Genomic DNA, 22,605 nt, shown 5'->3' on the forward strand with positions numbered 1-22,605 from the left:
TCATTTTTTTAGGTTATATCTTTGGGGAAAGATTTTTTTTATTTTTTTTTTAGGAGTCAGTAAATTTGTTTACAGACACTCATGTTTGATGTTCCTCTCATCTAAAGTAAAGTACGTACAGTTGGAACGGTGAGAACAGTAGCGGACAAGCGGTGGAAATGTTTGGAACGCACTTAGAGCATTAGATCAGATCTGGGCAGACAATAAGAACAATGTTAGAGCTTCAAGTTGGCTGTTTAACTGCGGTTCGTAACAGGAACGATTATTGAATAAACTATAAACCTTTCTCTGCATATTCATAATCAATCTTTATACTGAATATATCATACAGGAAAGCTTTAAAACCCGATGTTACTAGGTATGATTCAATTCTGTTTGCGTGTCATATCTTGCGTGAAATAGCTCCGCGCAAGTTTCGAAGCGGACCTTACGCCAATGAAGCCATCTGCATGCAATTCATGTCTGAACGGAAATGCCACTTACGACTAACTCCTGAGAGGCAGAACGGGGGAGTGAAGGGGAGCACCAACGTAGGCCATGTACAGTAAGGGCATGCCCACACAGACGCGGTCAGTCCTGTGTTTCTCATAAGTAATCTTTGTTTCAGCTTTTTCATTTGCTCTGGCTACAGGGCAGGTGTAGTGCCGATGGATAGTGATCACTGACAGAGCATAGTCTATGTATTACGAGCCAAGTGTATGCTGCCACTACAGAATATGTATATGCAAGGAAGATAGACTATGTAAATGTATTGTATATACAGCACACATTAAAAGCATCTTGATTTATGTATTTAATGTAAAAAAAAATATTTTTTTGTAAAATCCAGATTACTGATTATTCTGTTAAGAGTTGTTCACTTATTTTAGAATTTAAATATTTTTTTATGTATTCTGATGTGACCTTTTATTGAACAGATGCTTGTGCGTATAATGCAGGCTGTTGTGTGTATCTACGTCCGGCAAGTAACGTTTAGACAGTGCGTACTTACACCCGGGGGTAAATGTACTAAGCTGCGGGTTTGAAAGAGTGGACCTGTTGCCTATGGCAACCAATCAGATGCTAGCTGTCATTTTGTAGAATGTACTAAATAAATGATAACTAGAATTTGATTGGTTGCTATAGGCAACATTTCCACTTTTTAAAACCTCTCTCAAGGCACAATTAATCAGTATGCGATACTTCTTAGGAGAGGTGGCTGAATCCCACTCACTGTCAGGTTCACGCTGGAAGACATTACAATATCCACCACTGCGGCTGTGTCAGATTTTCCGTCTCCTCTGGCTCCCATCATCCGCTCGCACTGCATCAATGGTAACACAGTGAGAGGCAGCAGCTCGTTTAAACAGTTCGTCTCTTCCCCTCGCTGCAGCCAGCGAGTTTGGCAGTCGTTTCTGGGCGGTAAGCCAGACATCTTCCTGAATAACAGACTATGAACTTTCCATCCAGGAAGTTCACCCAGTTCCAGTAAATAAGGGCCACTGAAGCTAGCAGTATCACTTATTTCACCTCTACATTCAGATCTGTGGCACTCCCAAGGGATAATTACTGTAAGCCGTTTGTAGATTGGTTTGCACTTAAAAATATCACAAAGAATCAAGATTATACCAACAGTGCCCAGTGACAAACCGTAAGCTTGCAAGCAGGACCTTCTTACCTCTGTCTGTATTACCCAGTATTGCTTTATTACTGCGGCCGTTCCCAACTGTAAAGCGCTATGAAATTTGCTGGCGCTATGTAAATAAATGATGATGATGATGATGATGATAAGTTCTTATAGAATTATGTGCCATTATGATTCTGGAACAAAGTTAACCATTTTACACCAGCAGTGCCGATATGATTTTATGCCAGCCTGTGCCTAAGTTGTACTAGCAGTGACCATGATTCTCTGTGCCCCTATTCCTCACCATGCCTACTCCGTGCGGATGGCTCATAACTCAGACGTTGTACTCCTGCATGGACCTGGCATTGCAGGGATGCGAATGACAATGGAGTCATCATCATCATCATCAGTTATTTATATAGCGCCACTAATTCCGCAGCGCTGTACAGAGAACTTATTCACATCGGCTCCTGCCCCTATGGAGCTTACAGTCTAAATTCCCTAACACACACACAGACAGAGACTACGGTCAATTTGATAGCTGCCAATTAACCTACTAGTATGTTTTTGGAGTGTGGGAGGAAACTGGAGCACCCGGAGGAAACCCATGCAAACACGAGGAGAACATACAAAGTCAATACAGATAAGGCCATGGTCGGTCAGAAATTGAACTCATGACCCCAGCGCTGTGAGGCAGAAGTGCTAACCACTGAGCCACCGTGCTGCCCACGTCAACATCTTGCAGGGCACAGTACATGACGTCATCTATGATCTCCATGCCTGGGGCTAGGGTCAGAAGACCACCACTGACTCCAATGCCAGGCAGACGAGGGTGGTTGTCAGCTCTGTGTATATTGAGTAAATCAGGTGGCTGTGCCTGGACCTTTGGCTTCTCCCTAGGTTGCCTATAGCGGAATCCTGCATAGATTATTATTGATTTTTTGAAGCACTGAATAAGAAAATTGTTCATTTGTGGCGTCAGCTCATTGATATAATATTAGAATGTTCCCTGTAAGACAGATCCTCACAAATAAAAAACAAAACCAATTTTTCAGAATTATTAGGGCCCAGTAAGAAAGCATGTATCCCAAAGTAATTTTGGAGTACACGATAATCACAGTGTACCCATCACAGGCACACACAGACGGCAGAAGCATCAGTGAAATATGAGGCACGCTGTACCTTATGCCTCATAATTGTCACTTGTTCCTAGTATAACAGTAGGTTGCATTCTCATGAGTATTGGTTCAGTGTACAGCTATAAGTAGAAGGTTACACTAACATTTTTGCATAACACTTGTATGATAACTACTATAATATTATCTTTATAAGATTCTGAAATCTAAAAAAGGTCTCATATGAATAACAAACAGCCATAATACATATTTCTCCATCCATCCTTGTAGCTCTGGTTTGTCTCCTCGGAGAGGGGGAAGTACATTAACTAATAAGGTGTTCTGTCTCAGCAAACAGTCATGATGGATGAGTAACAGTGACAGCATCTCCGTGTGGAACAGAGACATCCCATCGGGTACACGACTGATGGTCGGCTCACAGCTGGCACCAGTCCGAAATCAGCGTAGTACTCTGTGCTCGCTCTATCCCCTGTCCTTTATTGGAAGTGACAGGTAAATCATCTGGATTCTGTCCTGAGGCTCTCTCCGCTCATACAAAGGGTTCGCAAATGTATTATACTGGGCTGGACAGTTCATTTAGGCTTGGTGAAATCATATCAGCATCGGTTATTTTAGTGTAATATTTCTTTATTGAGATATATGATTTGGTTAACATTTGCATAGGAAAACCGAGGGAGGGAGGGGGAGGGTGCGGGGGGTGCTAGTGCCTGGAAACCCCCCTTCAAGCCTGGGGCACTGTATAATTGAGGTGGCTGGACCCTGCTCCTGTCTCACACGGCTCTGCTTGAAAAGGGAGAGCTGCGTGCACCTAACAGTAGTACATGCAGCATTGCTCATGTATATGATGGGGATAGGAAGAGTTAGAGCAGCCAAGCACTGTCTAAAATTATAGCCACGCCCACTGGCGGCGCGGTGTGGAAACTCCTCTCTACAAATCCTGCGTTTGCCCCTGAGTTGGACACATTTTCATAACAAATCACCTAAATACGTACATATTTCTACGAATGATATCAGAGATCCATTTTTAACCAAAGACAACAAAAAAAAAAAATAGATTAAAAAAACATAAAGGAACAAGAGGGGGTTGACCCATGAAAAAGAAAGGTGGGGAGGAGACCCAGGGAGTTCGCTCGGGCTATGCCAGTAAAGAAAGGAAAGAAGATAGATAAAAAGAAGGCGGTGGGAGCTACCCAATTAAGAATGTAATCAGGATTGAGCACTTTCAACTAAGGAAGGGGGGGGTGGAGATTGGACTCAATGGTAATAGTTTCCCGGACTCTTGGACTTCGGACCACCTACACCATATTGCGCAATAATCTGCAAATTTATCAGTTGAAGAGAATATCAGCTCATCCATTAATGTACAGAAATCTATTCTCAAGAGCCACTCTCTTGTAGATGGGGGTGTAGGAGACCTCCAGTGGGTCGGGATCACGGCTTTGGCAACTGAAATTAGATATTTCAAGAAAGATTTTTTGAAGCTCGAGATTGGCGAGTTAGTTTTGTTTAATAACCAAAAAGCAGTGTTATCAGGGACTTCATCTCCCAGTATATCCGAAGAGACTTCTACAACCTGAGTCCAAAATGGTCTAAGCACAGTACAGTCCCACCAGATATGAAGGATAGTGCCCGGGGCTTCCTGACATCTCCAACAAACATTCGGAACTCCTGGGAACATTCTAGCTAACTGGGTCGGACATCTAAACCATCTGGGAATAACCTTGTAGTGTGTTTCCAAAACAGCTACACTAGTGGAGCATGCATGTGTGGATTCAAAGATATTCGTCCAATCAGCTGACTGGATCAGATCCCCCAGGTCTCTTTCCCATTCTCTGATAAAACTGGGTAGGGAGTTATACAAATTTTCCATACGGAGGGTGTAAATAACAGAAAGGCGGCGAGGAGGGCAGTCGGAGGCTTGACATAACGATTCGAATGTCGTAAGATTTCTGGAGGCATCCTTGGGGGGGGGGGGAGAAGGCTCAAAGTCAAAAAATGTTTAATTTGGAGAAATCTCAGTATTTCTGAGTTCGGTAGATCCCATTTAGATTGAATTACTGCAAAAGATGACACACCTGTAGAGTCAATCAGCTGGCCGACACGTGTGACCCCCGCTAGGACCCAGTTATTTAAAATAGCGCCACTAAGCCACTAATTTCGCAGCGTTGTACAGAGAACTCCTTCGCATCGAGAGAGAGACAGAGACTAAGGTCAATTTTGATGGCAGCCAATTAACCTACCAGTATGTTTTTGGAGTGTGGGAAGAAACCGGAGCACCCGGAGGAAACCCACGCAAACACGGGGAGAACATACAAACTCCACACAGATAAGGACATGGTCGGGAATCGAACTCATGACCCCAGTGCTGTGAGGCAAAAGTACCTCTATATCTCTCTCTTTCTCTCTGCAGCTAATCAGGATCACAGCTGTCATGGCATTGGTGAGTGACACCACCATGACACGTGTTAATGTCTGACCACCAGCCATAGGAATTACAGGGGCACAACAAAACATTTACACTTCTGAGCAGACACCACAAATAACATAACAGTATTTAGCTCAGTTTCTCATCGAACTCGTTTTATTACATTTATAAATATAGACAAACTCTACATAGGGTTTTTAAATGTAACTTAACCACTTTTGTAAGCAACAATTACTGTAAACGTTAAATACACACAGTGGGCCCGATTCCTTAAAGAACATAAATGCAGATACACACTGTAAATATACACTGCGCACGCCAAGAACCGGACAATACATCAGTGAACGCAAGAACATCCAATTCACCTTCCAGCGTACAGGGACCCTTACTACAGCCTACGATGAGGCGGACAGGGGAGGGGACAAGGGGCATAGAGACGTAATCACAGTAAGAACATGCCAAGCTGGAGCGCACGTAGCAACGCCCGATTCAAGCTCCGGGCATCTCTCGGGTACGTATCACTTGCTGATGACGGTCGCGCATACATGCTAGAACATGTGTTTGCAATCTGAAGCAACTGTAAAAATTTATTTTATGTACAGTTGACATTAATAACATCCTAATAAATATTTTTTATGGGGAAAGAAAATGAAAATGAATTTTTTTTAATGGTTTGCTATTAATGACTAGATTATTAACAGGTGACATTTCAAATTTTTGCTTTGTGTGTGTTCTTTTGTGACCTTATATTCCACATATGTATTGTACATATCCACCAGTGTATTGTCTGTTAGAGCAGAGCGGACCTAGACCCGTGTTCAGCAACAGACATATCTTTTGATCCACTCCTAGTTGAATATGGACGTGTGTATACCAGATTTATGTACGTTAAAAAAATAAATTAATTTACGTTTCATTAGCGTACCTTAATAAAGGCAATGTGTTACACATGAATACCCAAAAAATAAATACAAATATTGTATATATAAATAAATGAACTTTGGATTACTGGTGACACCACACAGTGGAGGCCGCCATTTTGTGCCCTGAGCATGCAGCCTATTCAATCACTAGTGGTATCACTGAGGAATGAGGCGCAGCGTATGGACGCTAAATCCTAGCAAGCGGATAGTGGGACGAACACATATTCAGCCTCTCTTTTTAACTGTTGGAATTCCACTGAATTAATGGAGCATTTAACTGTGGCAATAATGGACATATTGGAACAATCCCAATCAAAAGGCATTATGTAATGACGGTCTCCTTATCAGGCCCGGCGCTCCCATTAGGCAACGTTAGGCAGTTGCCTAGGGCGCCGGGCTCTGGAGGGCGGCACTGAAGCGGGGGACCCAGTAATAATTTATAAATAAATAAATGCTCCCGCCCCGCTCGCTCGCCCACTCGCTATAATGCGGTGCTGTACTGTAGCAGCGCCGCATTTTCAAATTTACCCGGCGCCTGGCAGCGTCGTGACGTCACGACGCACGACGCTGCCAGTGTAGAGGAGACAGAGAAAGAAGACAGAAGCGCGGAAGAAGAGAAAGGAAGGAAAATGAAGAAGTAAAGGTGAGTACAGGAAAGAGGAGGATACAGATAACAGGAGGGAACGGGGGACGGATGCTATACATAGGGGGGAGAGCGGAGGCTACAGAAAGAGGGGGGAATGGAAGTTACAGTAAGGAGGGAGAATGGAGGCTATACAAAGGGGGGAGAATGGAGGCTTCAGAAAGAGGGGGGAATGGAAGCTACAGAAAGGAGGGAGAATGGAGGCTATACAAAGGGGAAGAATGGAGGCTACAGAAAGAGGGGGGAATGGAAGCTACAGTAAGGAGGGAGAATGGAGGCTATACAAAGGGGGGGAGAATGGAGGCTATACAAAGGGGGGAGAATGGAGGCTTCAGAAAGAGGGGGGGAATGGAAGCTACAGTAAGGAGGGAGAATGGAGGCTATACAAAGGGGGGAGAATGGAGGCTATACAAAGGGGGGAGAATGGAGGCAACAGTAAGGAGGGAGAATGGAGGCTATACAAAGGGGGAAGAATGGAGGCTATACAAAGGGGGAAGAATGGAGGCTATACAAAGGGGGGGAATGGAGGCTACAGAAAGGGAGGAGAATGGATGCTACAGAAAATTGGGGGGGGGGGGAGGAGGAGGCTGGAGAAAATAGGGAGACGGGGGATTACACTTAGAAATGTCCTTGAGTTAGAGACTATGGGGTCTTTATACTCAAATAGTGCCGTGACAAAATGCAGCGATGCATAATGAAGCACAGCTTTAATTCACCTTGCTGGGGCTACTCTAGGATAGTTAAGGAACCATTTATGTGTTTTAGTATTTGCCCTCTATTTCGCTCTCCTTTGTTGCCCTCTATTAGTATAATTAATTTTACATCTGCAGAATACATTAACAAATGCAAATAAAATAGAACGGTCTGGATTATCTGTCATTTAGATTACCTTTCTCTATTTATTTGCATGTGTTAGTATATTTAATATATCATCTACAGAATACATTAATAGACAGCAACAGAGGAGAGCCAAGTAGTGGGCAGGGGGGCATGTGAGTAAAGCTGGTGTTATGTGGCTGGCATATGTGACACAAGCTGATGGGCAAGGGGTGACATATGTGAGAACAGCTAGTGGGCAGATGGGCATGTGTGAGTGAAGTTGGTGGGCAGCGGCGTACATGTCAGTGTGTAACAGGTGAGTGATGTCATGTTTTCTTTTCTTATGTTTGTTTTGTTCTGAAGTCTAGCATTTGGAGCCTCCCCTCTAGATATCCTGTGTTTGCTCCTGGGCAGCAGTGAAGCCTGGACTGCATTCTGCATCAGACATCAGTGCTGCGTCAGACATCTGGACTGCATTGTAGCCAGCCAAGAGGATGTAAGAGTTATTATTTTTAAGTGTGTCAGTGGCTGGGAAATTAGTTTTTTTTTTATTGGGCGCGGGGGGGGGGGGGGGGGGGGGGGGCGGCAAGCTCCCCGCTTTGCCTAGGGTGCCGGGCAACCTTGCACCGGCCCTGCTCCTTATACCATACTTGCCAACTCTCCCTGAATGTTGGGGAGACTCCCTGATGCTGAGCCAGTACAAGACTTGGTTGGCATCGCCATCTGTGGCATGATGACACAGTTCAGAAATTGTGTCCTATGTCCATGTATTGATGCCTATGGAGGTGGCCATTTTCATGGAGACCAAGATTTAATCAAAGACTGACAGGTAAGACAACATGACTTCAGTAATGGAGACAGAAATGTAAAAGACACTTCAGTCTCTAGAGATTCATTAGCTGCTTTTCTTTAACGCATAGCTGCCTACTCTCTTAATGCATAATGACGCAAATATTGTGTCATCTTAGCCCCGCCCCCTGCTGTAATTGCCCAAAATTGTGACAATCGTTTAGGGGGCGGGGCCAAATGATGCAATTCGTCATGCCTCGCCTGCGCGCCCACTTTCCCCGGGATCTCCCTGAAGCCAACGAGGAAAAGTTGGCAACTGTGCCTTATAGTGTGCCCATTGCCTATACTTAGCGGAGGCAGCCATTTTGTTGGCTAAGCCAATACGCAGGAGAATGCTGCCTACCAAATAACTAGGAACTTCTGACATCACTGTGGCACTTCTTGGAAAACGGTTACCACCATGCCTTAGTGATTAAAGTTTAATTACGAGTCTTCTAAGTAGCTTGTTGCAGTGATAAGGACGTCTGCAGCAGTTTCCTCTTTATAAAAGCCAGCATGCATTAATAATGATACAGGAACATATATACGGATATCCATAAGAAGTTAATCAATGGACTTCACCTCAGAAACAAAATGATAAATACTGCCAGTCAGGACTCTTATGAAGAGAAATGATCTTTTGTCTCTGAGAAAAAAAACACTTTTCCACTACACTAAAGGGAATAGAGAAAAGCGAAGCTGCGGGAAAAACGTGCACACGACACACAATGGAGGCAGCGACTGTGAAAACGTAGCCTACAAATGAAGGTGGGATAAGTGACATCACAGGGACATTTCAAGGCCAATTATTCATCAGGCTAATAAAAACACATATGTATGGCCCAAATATATAGGACTCTCATTGTTTAGAGTTAGGACCACCCTATTAGCAAAAGCGCCGTGGAGTGGCGGGTGGCTTTAACATACATTTGCAAATGTGTGCAAGTGAGACTTTTGCGTTTTTATCTACCGTAGAAATGGCAGATCTGTTGCTGGCTATAGCAGTGTGCAGGGGGATCTTTCTGTGTTTGTTCCTTTCAGGATAACCCCACCCTTTCAAGCACCTGCTATGAGCCTATAAATTGATTGAGCAACTTCCACTTCTGTATTAATAAAAAGTAGTTAGCTATCGATGCCACTGGCAAATCTACGTTATGATGTGGTGACCACAATGTACGGGCCGTAAACAATCCATTCATCGGCTGACCTCCAGATGTCTACAATTTGGTCACATATTTAAACAACCAAGACATTAACAGATCTTAGACAGAATTAGACCTCATATTACTGTTTAATTTGTCATTATATATTGATCTATCTATACAAGTAAAGATGATTATTTTTTTTATAGAATATTAGATTTGTCTCAGCACCAGCAAGTTTTTTGGTTTTTTTTACTCCTGAAAAATATGAAAGACTTGACAGTGGGGCGGCCATTTTGTGCGCTGAACAAATATTCGTGAGAATTGAGCCTATCAATTGACTAGAAAAAAGTGACATCGCCGAGGAATGGGTTGTGATAACAATCATGGCAGACATTTTAGTTTGTGCCTGTTGACATTTGAGAAAGTAACTACGCCCTCGACACTCCCTGCAGCACCAGTGCTGACTGCATCCATGTCTTGTAAGAGGCGAGGGCTGCCAGAGCGGGTGAGTGATCTCTCTCCTTCTCGGACAGACTGCGTAGTGACCTCTCAGCTGTTGCTCTTATCCATCAGTCTGAGCTGTCATTCACAGCTCTGTCGGACAAGTGCTGATGCAGACAATCCCAGTGCAATCTATGCAGGGGAATACCAGTTCTGAAATCCCCTACTTGGTATTGCAGGGCTGTATCTGCAATAACTAAATAAAATTAAATGAAACAAAAGCAGAACTTTTTTTTTTTTGCCCCATCAAGGAATCAGAAGTTTTCTCCCATGCAGTCAGGTCATTTTAGGCCAAGTTTGTGTGGGCTTCCCTCACATTCTAGAAACATACTGGTAGGTTAACTGGAGTTTTCAAGTTAAGTCTAGTGTGCGTGTTGTATAGACTTTAGTCTGTAAGCTCCAATGGGGGTAGTGATTGATGCAAATGCTTTGATATTCTCTGTCTGCAGAGTCGGATTAAAGGAGGGGCACGTGCCTCGGGGTCCCATCTCGCAGAGGGCCCCCCAGATCCAGGGACAAATAACTTGTGTAGCCTGGTGGGTGATCCTCTGCTGCAACATGATTTCCTCCGCATGATGTGAAATAACACAACGCATCACTTCCATTACAAACTTCATAGTGCGCTTACACGGACCGCGCAGACGTCTGTGCGGTGCTGCGTCGCAGGTATAGCTAGTTGCCAACCTTTAATAATTGGCCTCCGGGAGTCTCGGTTTAGAGGTGGGTGTGACGGGGCGGGGCTCTGCGAACCACGTCATTTTGGCCCTGCCCCCGGTGACATAATGACGCAAACGCGTCGTTTTAGCATGGGGGTGGGCCAAAATAATGCGATTCCCGGAGAGTCGCATCATGGAGGTCTCAAATCTGCCCACTTCACTAGGAAGTGGGCAGATGCGGGAGAATTGTCAGCTCTCCCGTGAGACGGGCAGAGTTTCAGTAAACGCGCCCTTTGAAGCCAGAAGGGGTGCAGTCTCTGACACCGTAGGTTAGCGCCTGGGATCCTGGACCGGTCAGCCATCCCTCTGTTTGGTTGTATAATACTAGCTGGTTAGCTGAACTTGCCATGCTTTCTTCTCCACCATCACTTATACCAGGCCTGGCCAACCTGTGACTCTCCAGATGAAACTACAAGTCCCAGCATACTTTGCCAGCTATTGTCTGGCTAGCTGCTGGCAGAGCATGCTGGGACTTGTACTTTCACCCTGAAAAGCCACAGATTGGCCAGGCCCGATTTATACAATTAAAACTGACCTTAGTTTGTCAAAACTGAAATCTGTGTCTTATTTCAGGTATAAAGGAGTTATCTTTATTACATAAGGGGTAGAAGGTGAACGTGCAGAGGGTGAATGTCAGCGTTTATACAAGATACTTAAATAAAAATCTGTCATTCCCATCGCTCATAGCAACTGGCCAGCAAGTGGTGAGGCAAACAGTCATCAGCCTGGTCAGACATGCCGGGTACTAGTTATTCAGGTTCCAGTCCCTCAGTAACCTCATAGTAGGTCATCGCTGGGTAGCAAACAGTGGTACCAGCTAGTAGGATGACAGTGGTTCTGAGCTGCACCCGTCAGTAAGAATGGAGAGGAGAGAAAGATGGTGTCTGTGACCTGGTCAGAGAACGTTCATGCACCTGGCACTAGTTATGGCTCTACATAGTAAGTGTGACACAAATTATAGAACTGCAGATTACACCAGATAAGACTTTGAAAAAAAAAACAGATGTTGCCTATAGCAACCAATCAGATTCTAGCTGTCATTTTGTAGAATGTACTAATAAATGACAGCTAGAATCTGATTGGTTGTTATAGGCAACATCTCTACTTTTTCAACCCCACAGTTTAGTAAATATACCCCTTGGAACAAGACATGGTTCTTTACTTTACATTACTTATGTCTTAGAATACTAGATTTTTGCACAAGATATGGCTCAAATTTGTCACCAAATATGACTAAACATATTATTTTTGGAAAAGCCAAGGCTTAGTGTTATTATGTATGCTTGGCACCAGTTATAACCCAGCAAAATATATTTCAACTTTGCATATTTGACTATAGATACAGCTCAGAGTAATACTTGGCATCATCTACAGTTGGAGTAAAACGGTTTTAGATGAATGATGCAATCAAGAGCCTATTTCAGTGGTTCCCAAACTGTGCGCCTAGGCTCCCTGGGGTACCTCGGCGATCTCTCAGGGGTGCCTCGGCCAGGGCCAGTGGTAAGCAAGGCGGGGGGCTACTTGGTAATTATTTTGGCTTAGGGGTGCCTTGAAAAAATTACGGCGACCCTAAAGGGTGTCTTGAACTGAAAAAGTTTGGGATCCACTGGTCTACTGAACGGTGCTCCTCTTTCTTCTAATAGTCCTAAAACACACTGGTAGGCTTACGGGCTTATGACCAACTTGGTAAGCTCCCCTGTGGCACAGCACTGCAGAATTCGTTGACAGAATATCAATAAAATTATAATAATAATAATAATAATAATAATAAACAACAGCAACATTAATCCAGCTCTGGCCTTATTAGTAATAAATATTAACTAAGTACCCTACACCTCTGATTGCAGGGTCAGGGAGCGAGGAGCCACTAGCCAGCACAGATGAGGAGAGGCGGCTGGGACCTGACCAGTACAGTAAACAAGTAAATAAAACACTAATTGAAAAAAATAAATAATCTAACTTCGTATTGCAATGGCACACTCTGTGAGAGGATAATGCAATGGCACTGGTATATGTGGGGATAATACTAGTCAAGATACTAGTCAAAAAAAAAAAAGTTTATCAGAAGGAAGAAATGCACAGTGTGATGAGAGATAACGGTAACGGAACAGGTCTGGTCTAATTTCCCTACCACTACGCCAAATATACTCATAAGCCAATTAACAAGTCAGTAGGAGTTTGGCCCGTCAGAGGAAACCCATGTAAAACAGGGAGAAGACACACGGTGGTAATGCAGTAATGCCATCACGTTACCACAGGCCCGTCACCATTGCACAGGTCATGCAACAAATTACCTAGTTATTCTAAAACCTTTATTTCCAAAAGATGAATACAACTTTTAATAAGTATTTGTTCCTTTTTATTGTCTAGAAATACAATCAAGGCAGAGCATATGCCACAGTTTGCGTTTCCCAGCAGTGTTTTTGCCTTTATACAGTTTCAGAATAAAAACCCATTGGGCTGTGCTCCGCAGCAGCGCTCACGCCGATCTTGTTCAATCGGATACAGCGGAGGGGGAACATTAACAACAGAAGGTCTGGATGTTTTCCACATGGAAACCATGTAACAAGCCAAGGTATAATTAGCCGGTGTTGCGCGCTCTTGTATTCCGGGGAGGTGGGGGTCTCTCTGAGTTGTTCTGAGAATAATTAGGTACGCAGCACGACCTTGGAGCAGCGGGACTGAACAATGAAATCAAAAGCCTTTGTCCCATATCCTTACAGTGAGCAACTTCACACCAACGTCTAATTTTGTGGGGTTTTTTTTCTTGCTCTCTCTTTTTTCCCCTCTTCTGGTATAAGAAAAGATCGAAGCTGTTACTCTAATTGCGCAGTAAAGTGAAGCAGTAATGGAATATAGAATACTCTGCAAAACAACGGTGAACACTCTAGAGATTTTTAACTTGACGTTCCAGGAGACAGCCCTTTTGTTGCGGATTGTGTACCCCCACAATGGTTTTAGCAATTGGCACATACAAAAAAAAGAAGAAAAAAATCCCACAGTCTGTCAACCGTATATAAAACGTGCTGTGGATATGACGTGTATTATGCCCTATGCAGATTTACTTTTCATCTGCGCTGGTCAAGTTCTTAATGGGTAAAATAGACAGATAGTATGGACATATTAATGCCCTAGAATGACTTACATTTATTGGCTTGTAATACTTGCAAATTTTCCTAAAAAACAAAAATTGCCCTTTCTTTACAGTTTCCCCTCTATGCTTTTCAGCCTCGTATTTATATCACCAGGCTAATACAACATGATGATGCTCACTGAAAGCAACTGAATCCAGTTCAGAGGGCATGTGCCAATGTCAGCGTGGTGGGAATAAAGAGGCACAGAAGGAAGCAAGGAGGATCATCTTGTTAAAATGACAGGAGGGCATTTCCTAGCCAAAGTTTACTGGACAAATCCACGGAAACATTCTGCCCTCCTAAGTGCTGGCCATCTATGCCCGCTCCGTGATAAACTGACATTAATCGGTATGCTGGACACACATGGGATTTCTAGAAGAAGCATAAGAGTAATGCATGCGATTCATCATGCGTTTTCCAAAAATGTCATTAGCTCTGGAGGTGCATTTAGCATAGGGTTCAATGGTTTTCGAGTTTAAGTAAGTTGCCTCTCCATTCATCATGGGATGAATGGTGTAGAAGACCCCCCCTCTACTAGACCTTTAACACATCATTGCAGCAAGGTATTCTCTATTACACACCAACATCTCTTTTCCCCCTATCCTTCTGTACAAACCGTTCACCTGTTGCTTTGTAAGCTCCCCCAACCCGTCGTTACACGTACCTCCCATGTGTACTTTCCATACACGGGATGAATGTTTGATTAGAGAGGGGCTGTCCAAATATCTGCCAGCAGGCCGGTCTGTACAGACTGTACTTCCTCATCGTACAGCACAATCAATCTCGTGCATGAGCTCATCATAAAACCAAAACACCAACCTCTCTTAGACAAAAAACATTCTGGGTGCAGTAACCCAGGAGAAAAAAAATAAAAAATTGGTTAAAATGAATGAACCTCTGATTGGCAGGGCATGCTGGGTTTTGCAGTTCCACAGCAGCTAGAGAGCCACTGAGGGAATACATATATAACAGGAAATAAAACCTGCCATGAGAACATACATAATAATATTTAATCGCATATCTAGCATATAACCAATTATCACCTGGCCGAGTGTTAATATGTATGAGAAGAAAGCTTTGCAATTACATTTTATGTACTAAGCTGGCTTCACATCCTTGTATATTTTGTGTTAGTAGCTATAATCTAATTTCAGACAGTTACTACTGTGCATTTAAAGTCATATCTAGCTACACCAGGAGAAATAACAAACATAAAGAAGAAACGCACAGGATGGATTTATAACCTCAGTTTTATTAGACAGTCAACAATAATAAGTACAGATCTCCTTTGATTTAGTCGATGAGATGCTCACAGCATTGAAATATAATACGCTCCACATAATCATGTCTACATATGTCTGTGAAAACAAGGCTGTGTGTCATTCCTCAGATGTGGAGATTCAGATTAAAGCAGCAAACCCACATAGATGTTTCATTTCTTTAAATAACAAAATAAGTACATTTTAAGCATGCGCCTTTTTTATTAGTCATCCGCCTGCAAAACATTCCCTTTTCAAAATCTCTGTGGTTGGCAAACAAAAATGGCGGCAGGACGCAAACACAGTCAGTCTGCTACAGACACAGGCTGACAGCATGTCATGTTATAGAATGTCATGGAGCTCAGAGGGGCATTCCGAAGCCTCTCTGCTCGCTATATCATGTGACTGTGGTTACTATTTAGTCCAGAATCATAAATAAACAAACAAAGGGAACATGGTGAATACCAATATTCTTCTTATAGCCCGCCACTCAAATTTATGTTAAAATAACACCTGATTCTTTTCATGGGATTGTTGCTTAGCAAGCATTATTGAAATGGTGTTAAATGTGATCAGTTAATAGGCTGATCTACATAATATAGTATATATACATACACACACCACTCAGTCTTAAACACAGATAAATCCTACAAAAAGATTCTTGTATTTTTCCCCATTGCCCAGTATTCATCATCATCATCATCATCATTTATTTATATAGCGCCACTAATTCCGCAGCGCTGTACAGAGAACTCATTCACATCAATTTAAATTCCCGAACACACACACACACTAGGGTCAATTTGTTAGCAGCCAAATAACCTACCAGTATATTTTTGGAGTGTGGGAGGAAACCGGAGCACCCAGAGGAAACCCACGCAAACACGAGAAGAAGATACAAACTCCTCACAGATAAGGCCATGCCAACCACTTCTGGGCAGTTACTAGTGTCATTGATTTGTAAGGTACCACAGTGCTCCGAAGCACTGGAATAAGAGGAAAATCGGGTATATATATATATATATATATATATATATATATATATATATAAAACAGGCTCATACAAGGGAGCCAAAATAATTACAAACAAAGGGTAGGGAGGGCTCTGCTCATTAGAGAGCTAACAATCTAATGGATTGCAACACCCATTATCATAATCCCCAATGAGCATAGTAAAACGCTAGCTACAGAAATCCTGTATTAACTGTTAATGAAAAAAGATAAAAAATCAAAATCCTCAAAACCTCTCCACAAAATCTTCACCTCATTCTGCATTTGTCTGCAAAACTTCCCACATTCTGTCTGCGGAATGTTCCCTTCAAGACCAAACCCAACCACATAGGAGAACAAACTGACCTTCGTCGCCGCAGTTCTAGTCCTACACTAGAACTGGCACGATATAAAAGCCTACAGACACAGTGAAGGATGTAAGTTTGGAGGACCGCGAATAAAAACACAACTTGCAGATTGCATCGCTGGAAAAACCTATGAAACAGCGATATGCAAACTGCATTTTCTCCCATGTCTAATCTGAGTGTGCTCCGTGCAGAATGCAACAGGTCACAGATGAGAGAGCTTAGGGTCCTGTGAATGAGTCAATCTGATCAACTTCAACCAGATTTGGCTGAGTCTGCAGCATCAGATGACTGTAACCAGATCCAAATGGAATGGACGTCTGCTTAGCTGATTTGGCCTGTGTCAGATCTGTCCACGATGTGTAGTATGTCCATATATCAGATTGTTCGGCGTTAAAGCCAAATAACTAAATTTGACTATATATTTTCCCATTTAGTGTGTTAGAACCACAATGTGAATGCACAAAATACTGACAACAAAAGTGTTGAATGTTGTTTTTTTCCCCCTTTTTTACCACAACTTTCTCTATAAAACAAATATTGCTATTTTCTGAGCAATTTTGAGGAAAGTTGAGATTATGGGTTACTGTCCCTTTACAACAATGTAAACGGCTTTGATAGTTATCTATGTATTTCTTCTGTAAGCCAATTCCCATAAAAACACACAACAATGTAGATTGCATCTAAATTCTGTGCCGCCAAGCATCCGTACTTATCTGTTCTCCCCAAGGTCACGGAGAACACAAGCCGGCTCTATGTACAATGTCTTACACTGCTCCGTGCACACAGTTCTGCTCTAAATGAACGATAAAAGGACCTACATTAGATTTATCATACCAATAAGGGCATGCTGTAATCGAATTACACTCGTATATCACAGCCACTCTGCCCTGCTGTGAGGTAGATAAGAATATTTATACAGGTCCAACTGGGTTTATAAAAAGAGGATTATGTGAGCCACATGTAATACAAGCACAATATAGATAAAAAAATAAAAAAACAAGATAAAAAGGACAATAGTATGCTGTATACGCATATGACATGAAGACAGAGAGGTAAGGTCCTGCTCTCAAGCTTATAATCTATAGGAAAATAGGCGTTCGATACATGAGGGTAAGTGCTACATATTGCATATTGATCCAGCCACATTGCAATGGTAATAGGTGTTTAGTGGGGCTACGTGATCCAGTCATACAGCAATGTTGTTTGGGGATCTGAGGGTTATTTGCCGAGTATAGAATACATCCAACTTGTGTGTGAACAGTGCAGAGGGTTATATGAACCCAACATTCTATTTTAGAACACGGACACACATATTAAGGAGTGCCAATTACATTTACACACAGCAGAGGCAGCCATTTTATGGACACTGGGTAAGATGCCTCAGTGATGTCTTGGTGAACAGATTGCTAGATTCTCATGTACACTGCTCACAAAATGGCTGTCTACAGGTCTCAGATATCACAGTTTAGTGTGAATCAATAGCTTATATTCTCCAGGCTATTGTCTCAGCTGCCTCCACTGTACGCAGGCAACAGCTACACTATGAACGACCCCCCATAAAAGAATGATTGCCGAGATCTAATAAATACATTTAAAGTGATGAGAAATATATATATATATATATATATATATATATATATATATATATATATATATATATATATTTATTTATTGGTGATTCCCATCCACTGTACCAGGCTGGATGTGTCACAAGCATTCTGGGATACACCCTTTTAAAAGGAAAACTGGAGGTGTTGCCCACAGCAGCCAATCAGATTCTAGTTATCATTTATCTAGTACATTCTAGAACATGATAGCTAGAATCTGATTGGTTGCTATGGGCAACACCTCCACTTTTCTTTTTTAGAAAGTTTAGTAAATCTACCCCCACAGTTGAACTATATTTCAATAGTAAATGACCCAAAACAGATGTAATAGACTTAGGTTTTCAAACATGCTAATATTTATTCCCTCGTGTATATATTCTACATTATATATTACGCACACAAACATATTAAATATACACATATATACTGTATTATACACACAGGCAGTACAGAGAACGACAATAAGTAATGTACATAGAAATAAATTAGGACCATACTAGCGGTAAAATAATCCTTGTTAATTTACTAAAAAGATCATTTGGGACCTGTTTTTAAGACATGAACCCAAAGTTGCTAATTAGGAGTAAAGCACTTTTTCTTCCAGCGGGATTAGAGCTGCTAATAGAATAAGATATGCCAAGACATGCAGAGCAGTGTGTGGGTTACAGCTATAGACAGAACAATGGCACAGGCTGCTCGCGGCTGTCACTCCGCAGCGTTCCAGCGTCACACAGACCCACATAATTGTTAGTCACTGAGCAAGTAGGTGTTCTTTCGTATGGAAGGAGACAAATGCTACACAGCGTACAAAACCCCTTCACTGCTGGCTTAGTGCATGAATGTGCCCTTAATACACGCAAAGCTGTTGCAGAACTACAAGTGCCAGCATGGCAGGAGAGGCCTACCTCTCCTTCAGTATGTAAGGAATGTGCACTCTCGCTTGACTGCATCGCTCCCACCAAAACACCCTGTATGCTGGATAAACAACATTATAGAACGGATTGCACACTGTCTTGTTTGGGCTTTGCGAGGCTTCCTATTTAGGGCTGGGGTAACTAGAGTACATATTTTTTCCTCCCCCCCCACACTCTTCTTTTGACATAGGTGTAATCTGATAACCAACCAAAACATCAGAATTGCAAGGATGAAAGGAGTTGAAAATATGCAGAAGAAACTTTTAGATCATGAGTATAGAGACTCTGCCTCCATCCCCCACTCGTCGAGTGAGAGCCTGAAACGTAGCGTTAATTGTTCACTTGGCTTCAAAGTTGAGCCTTAGCCGGAGATTCCCTGGGCTGGATCCCTGCAGAGGAGCTATGACATGACACCGGGCAGCACTAGGGCATAGGAGCAGTTATCATACAACATGCACTAAATGCCAGGCTCTCACCTAGCTGAGCAGTAGGGGAGATACACAGGTTGAATTGTTTTTTATTAAATGCATAGAGCCAACATCACTATATAATAAAAACATGTCTCCTCGCCTCTGGTGACAGCAGAATGGATAGAATATATGCAGCACGGTGGCCTTATCTGTGTGTAGTTTGTATGTTCTCACCGTGTTTGCATGGGTTTCCTCCGGGTGCTCAGATTTCCTCCCACACTCCAAAAACATACTGGTAGGTTAATTGGCTGCTATCGAATTGACCCTAGTCTGTGTATGTTTATTAGGGAAATTAGACTGTAAGCTCCAATGGGGCAGGGACTGATGTGAGCGAGTTCTCTGTACAGCACTGTATAAATAGCTGCTGATGATGCACATTGTGGAGGCAGCCATTTTATGGGCTGAACCGACCATCCCTACCGCTTTTCCAGTGATCCTGACTGGACCTATATTTAGAAAATATATAGTAACCTAGTGAAAAAGATGAAATATCTAGAATATTGCCCAAGGCCACACATTGGCTGCCTCTATTCTGTTGGTGACAGATTCACTTTAATGGGACTCTCATCCTAGAATTTTAAATTTCCTTTTGCATTTGTCCAATGAAGTCATAAATGCATAAAATATTCGTGTTATAGTATTTATTCCAGCTTCGTAGACGGTGAAAGTAAACTTACTTACTAACGATGCCACTATTCCCTTTCCTATAATCCGTTTAACTCCTCCTGTCAATCTTCCTGATTAATGATATTATTCTCTCTTTAGCGCAGGGAGTGGCCAATTGGCATGGTATATGTGTAACATTAGAGGACTGAAACCATGAAAGACGTTTACATCAGTTTTTCATAAAGAGCATCTTGCAGTTGAAGAGTACCTGTTACCCCCCCACACACACACTGGGGGCAGCCATTTTGTGGGCTGAGCAGTATCACGTCTGAGGCCTTGCCGGACATGAAAATGTAGCTTATCAGCAATTCACTAGGTAACAATACCTTGTGAACATGCTAGCTCTGCAAAACGGCTGTGCTTTAAATGGACAAGTTATGTGTATAAAACATAATACCATACTTGCCAACCTTTTAAGAGGTCTTTCCGGGAGATCCCAGGCAGGGGGGTGTGGTTGGGGGGCGGTGCGCGGTGAATCGCGTCAATTTGGCTTGTTGCGGGGCCAAAATGACGCGATTCCCCGCCAATCGCGTCATTTTGACGGCAAGAGGCCGTTTGCGGGATATTTGCCTGCTCTCCCAGGAGTCCGGGAGATCTACCCGAATTTCAGGAGTCTCCCGGACATTCCGGGAGAGTTGGCAAGTATGCATAATACTATTAAACATGGGAGTACAGGGCATGTGAGATTACACACATTGCCATCATGCATATAAGGCCGTATGGTCTCACACACCCCATCTGTCTGACTCACAGTGTGATTTGTAGCCGACATGACTGACCAGAAAGCGTGCTGGGCCTGTCAGTGTACAGAGTGCTTGCTGTAACACAATAAGGCACTAATCTGTCTGGGCATCGCAAATCATATTAATACGTCTGCTGTCTACGGAACCCACCGCATCGTGCCCATCAAGCGATATTACTAGCTCACTGTAACTAGAGGTGGGATTCCTTCTGCCAGTCTATAATTAGCCATGGAAAATAGCAACTGCACCAGAAAGATTAGATTCCCTGCCCATCTGCCCCGTCCCGGGAGCACGTGTCTGTCTGGAAATAAAAATACATTTGTTAATTGTCTCAGGCCAGAAGTTCTGCACAACGGCTCCTTTCTGTCAGACGCTGAAGTATGTCTTGTTTCCTACAACGCTGTACAGTAGAAGTCAGTTTCTGCTACGTTACAGGAGGTCTGCATAGCAAATACTGGATGGCCCAGTTACAGATAGGAGATACAGCATTCAGCATACCAGGGAAGGGATATGCATTAGCAGATGTTCCCCTAAAAAATATAAAATAAATCACTACTAGCTGTTCTGTCAACATGGCTAATAGGCTCCTGGAAAGTCTGCAACGCAGAACTTAAACTTATGATAAAATTAGTTGGTTTTATTGCTATTTTGCAGGAAGCTTAGGTACAAGCTGCTGTAGAACGGTAATTCCCAGCATGCACTGGTAGGACTTTAGTCCCATTAGTGCAACGGTAGAGGGGGCTAATAAATAACCCTAGTGGCTATGATCTGTTTCTGTGCAAAATATTGTCTATTATAATTATATATAGATTCTCATGCACAGTCACTTTGATGCCCCCATCAAGCTTATAACATTATCGCTGTACCTAAAATCTAGAGTGAGCTGTACCAGGCTCTCAAGCAAGTCTCTCGGCGGTACATTATTACAGCCAGAACTATTCAGGGAGGGGGGGGGGTATATACATGTGGGCTTACAGTAATACAGCTTTTATTCTTCATGTACTATGTGAGAACACAACAGACTCGTTTCAATATCGCCTTACGCTAATTGGGATGTGGAATTTACATGTATTTAATTTCTATTTATTTATTTCCTTCTATTATTAGCGCGTCCTGAAGTAGGTCAGACCAGACTGTGGGGAATGGTGCAAAGATATTTCCATTTTTATGGCATGTGTTTGTTTGCTTTAACTGGAGCTGAAATACCTTCTAGAGATTTAATATTCCATTTCGAGCTGAAACAAAGGGTTAAAATTTTAACTTCAGACAATCTAGTCCGGCTCCAACATGGAGCACTGGTTTAAGGCGGATGACCGCACGCTGTAAAAAGGCGTTAGTGGCCAGATTGGGAGGGGCGCTAGTTTCCTCAGGAACAACCTTTTTTATTTCTTCGCTTACCCTGGTGAATGTTATCGATGTGGTGACTGGAGCGACGTTTGTTGCTTAGCTGACTAAATACCATTTTATGTATGGCCATTATTTAGAGATAACCATGAAAACATTAGGACCCCCACCCCATAAGCTCTGAGAAACGTCATAACGCCAGAAACAAACGGCACATTCGGACAATGGATCTACACTCAACGCTCAGTGCAGCAGGACACGGATCTATTATGGGCTGGTATTCACACATGTATTTGGAACACCATTGTATAAACTCCTGGCATGTGTTGGTACAACTTTCAAAACTACATGTACGTACAATCGTTGCC

The 22,605-nt window shown here is 42.7% G+C and overlaps 1 protein-coding gene across 2 annotated transcripts in view; it reads right to left on the minus strand.

Annotated features, from left to right (window-relative positions):
• The window catches only part of FKBP1B (FKBP prolyl isomerase 1B), a 47,626-nt gene that overhangs the window by 10,586 nt on the left and 14,435 nt on the right, over positions 1 to 22,605 (minus strand). The window lies entirely within an intron of this gene.

The sequence above is a fragment of the Mixophyes fleayi genome, chromosome 3 (genome assembly GCF_038048845.1).
Source record: "Mixophyes fleayi isolate aMixFle1 chromosome 3, aMixFle1.hap1, whole genome shotgun sequence".
NCBI lineage: Eukaryota > Metazoa > Chordata > Amphibia > Anura > Limnodynastidae > Mixophyes > Mixophyes fleayi.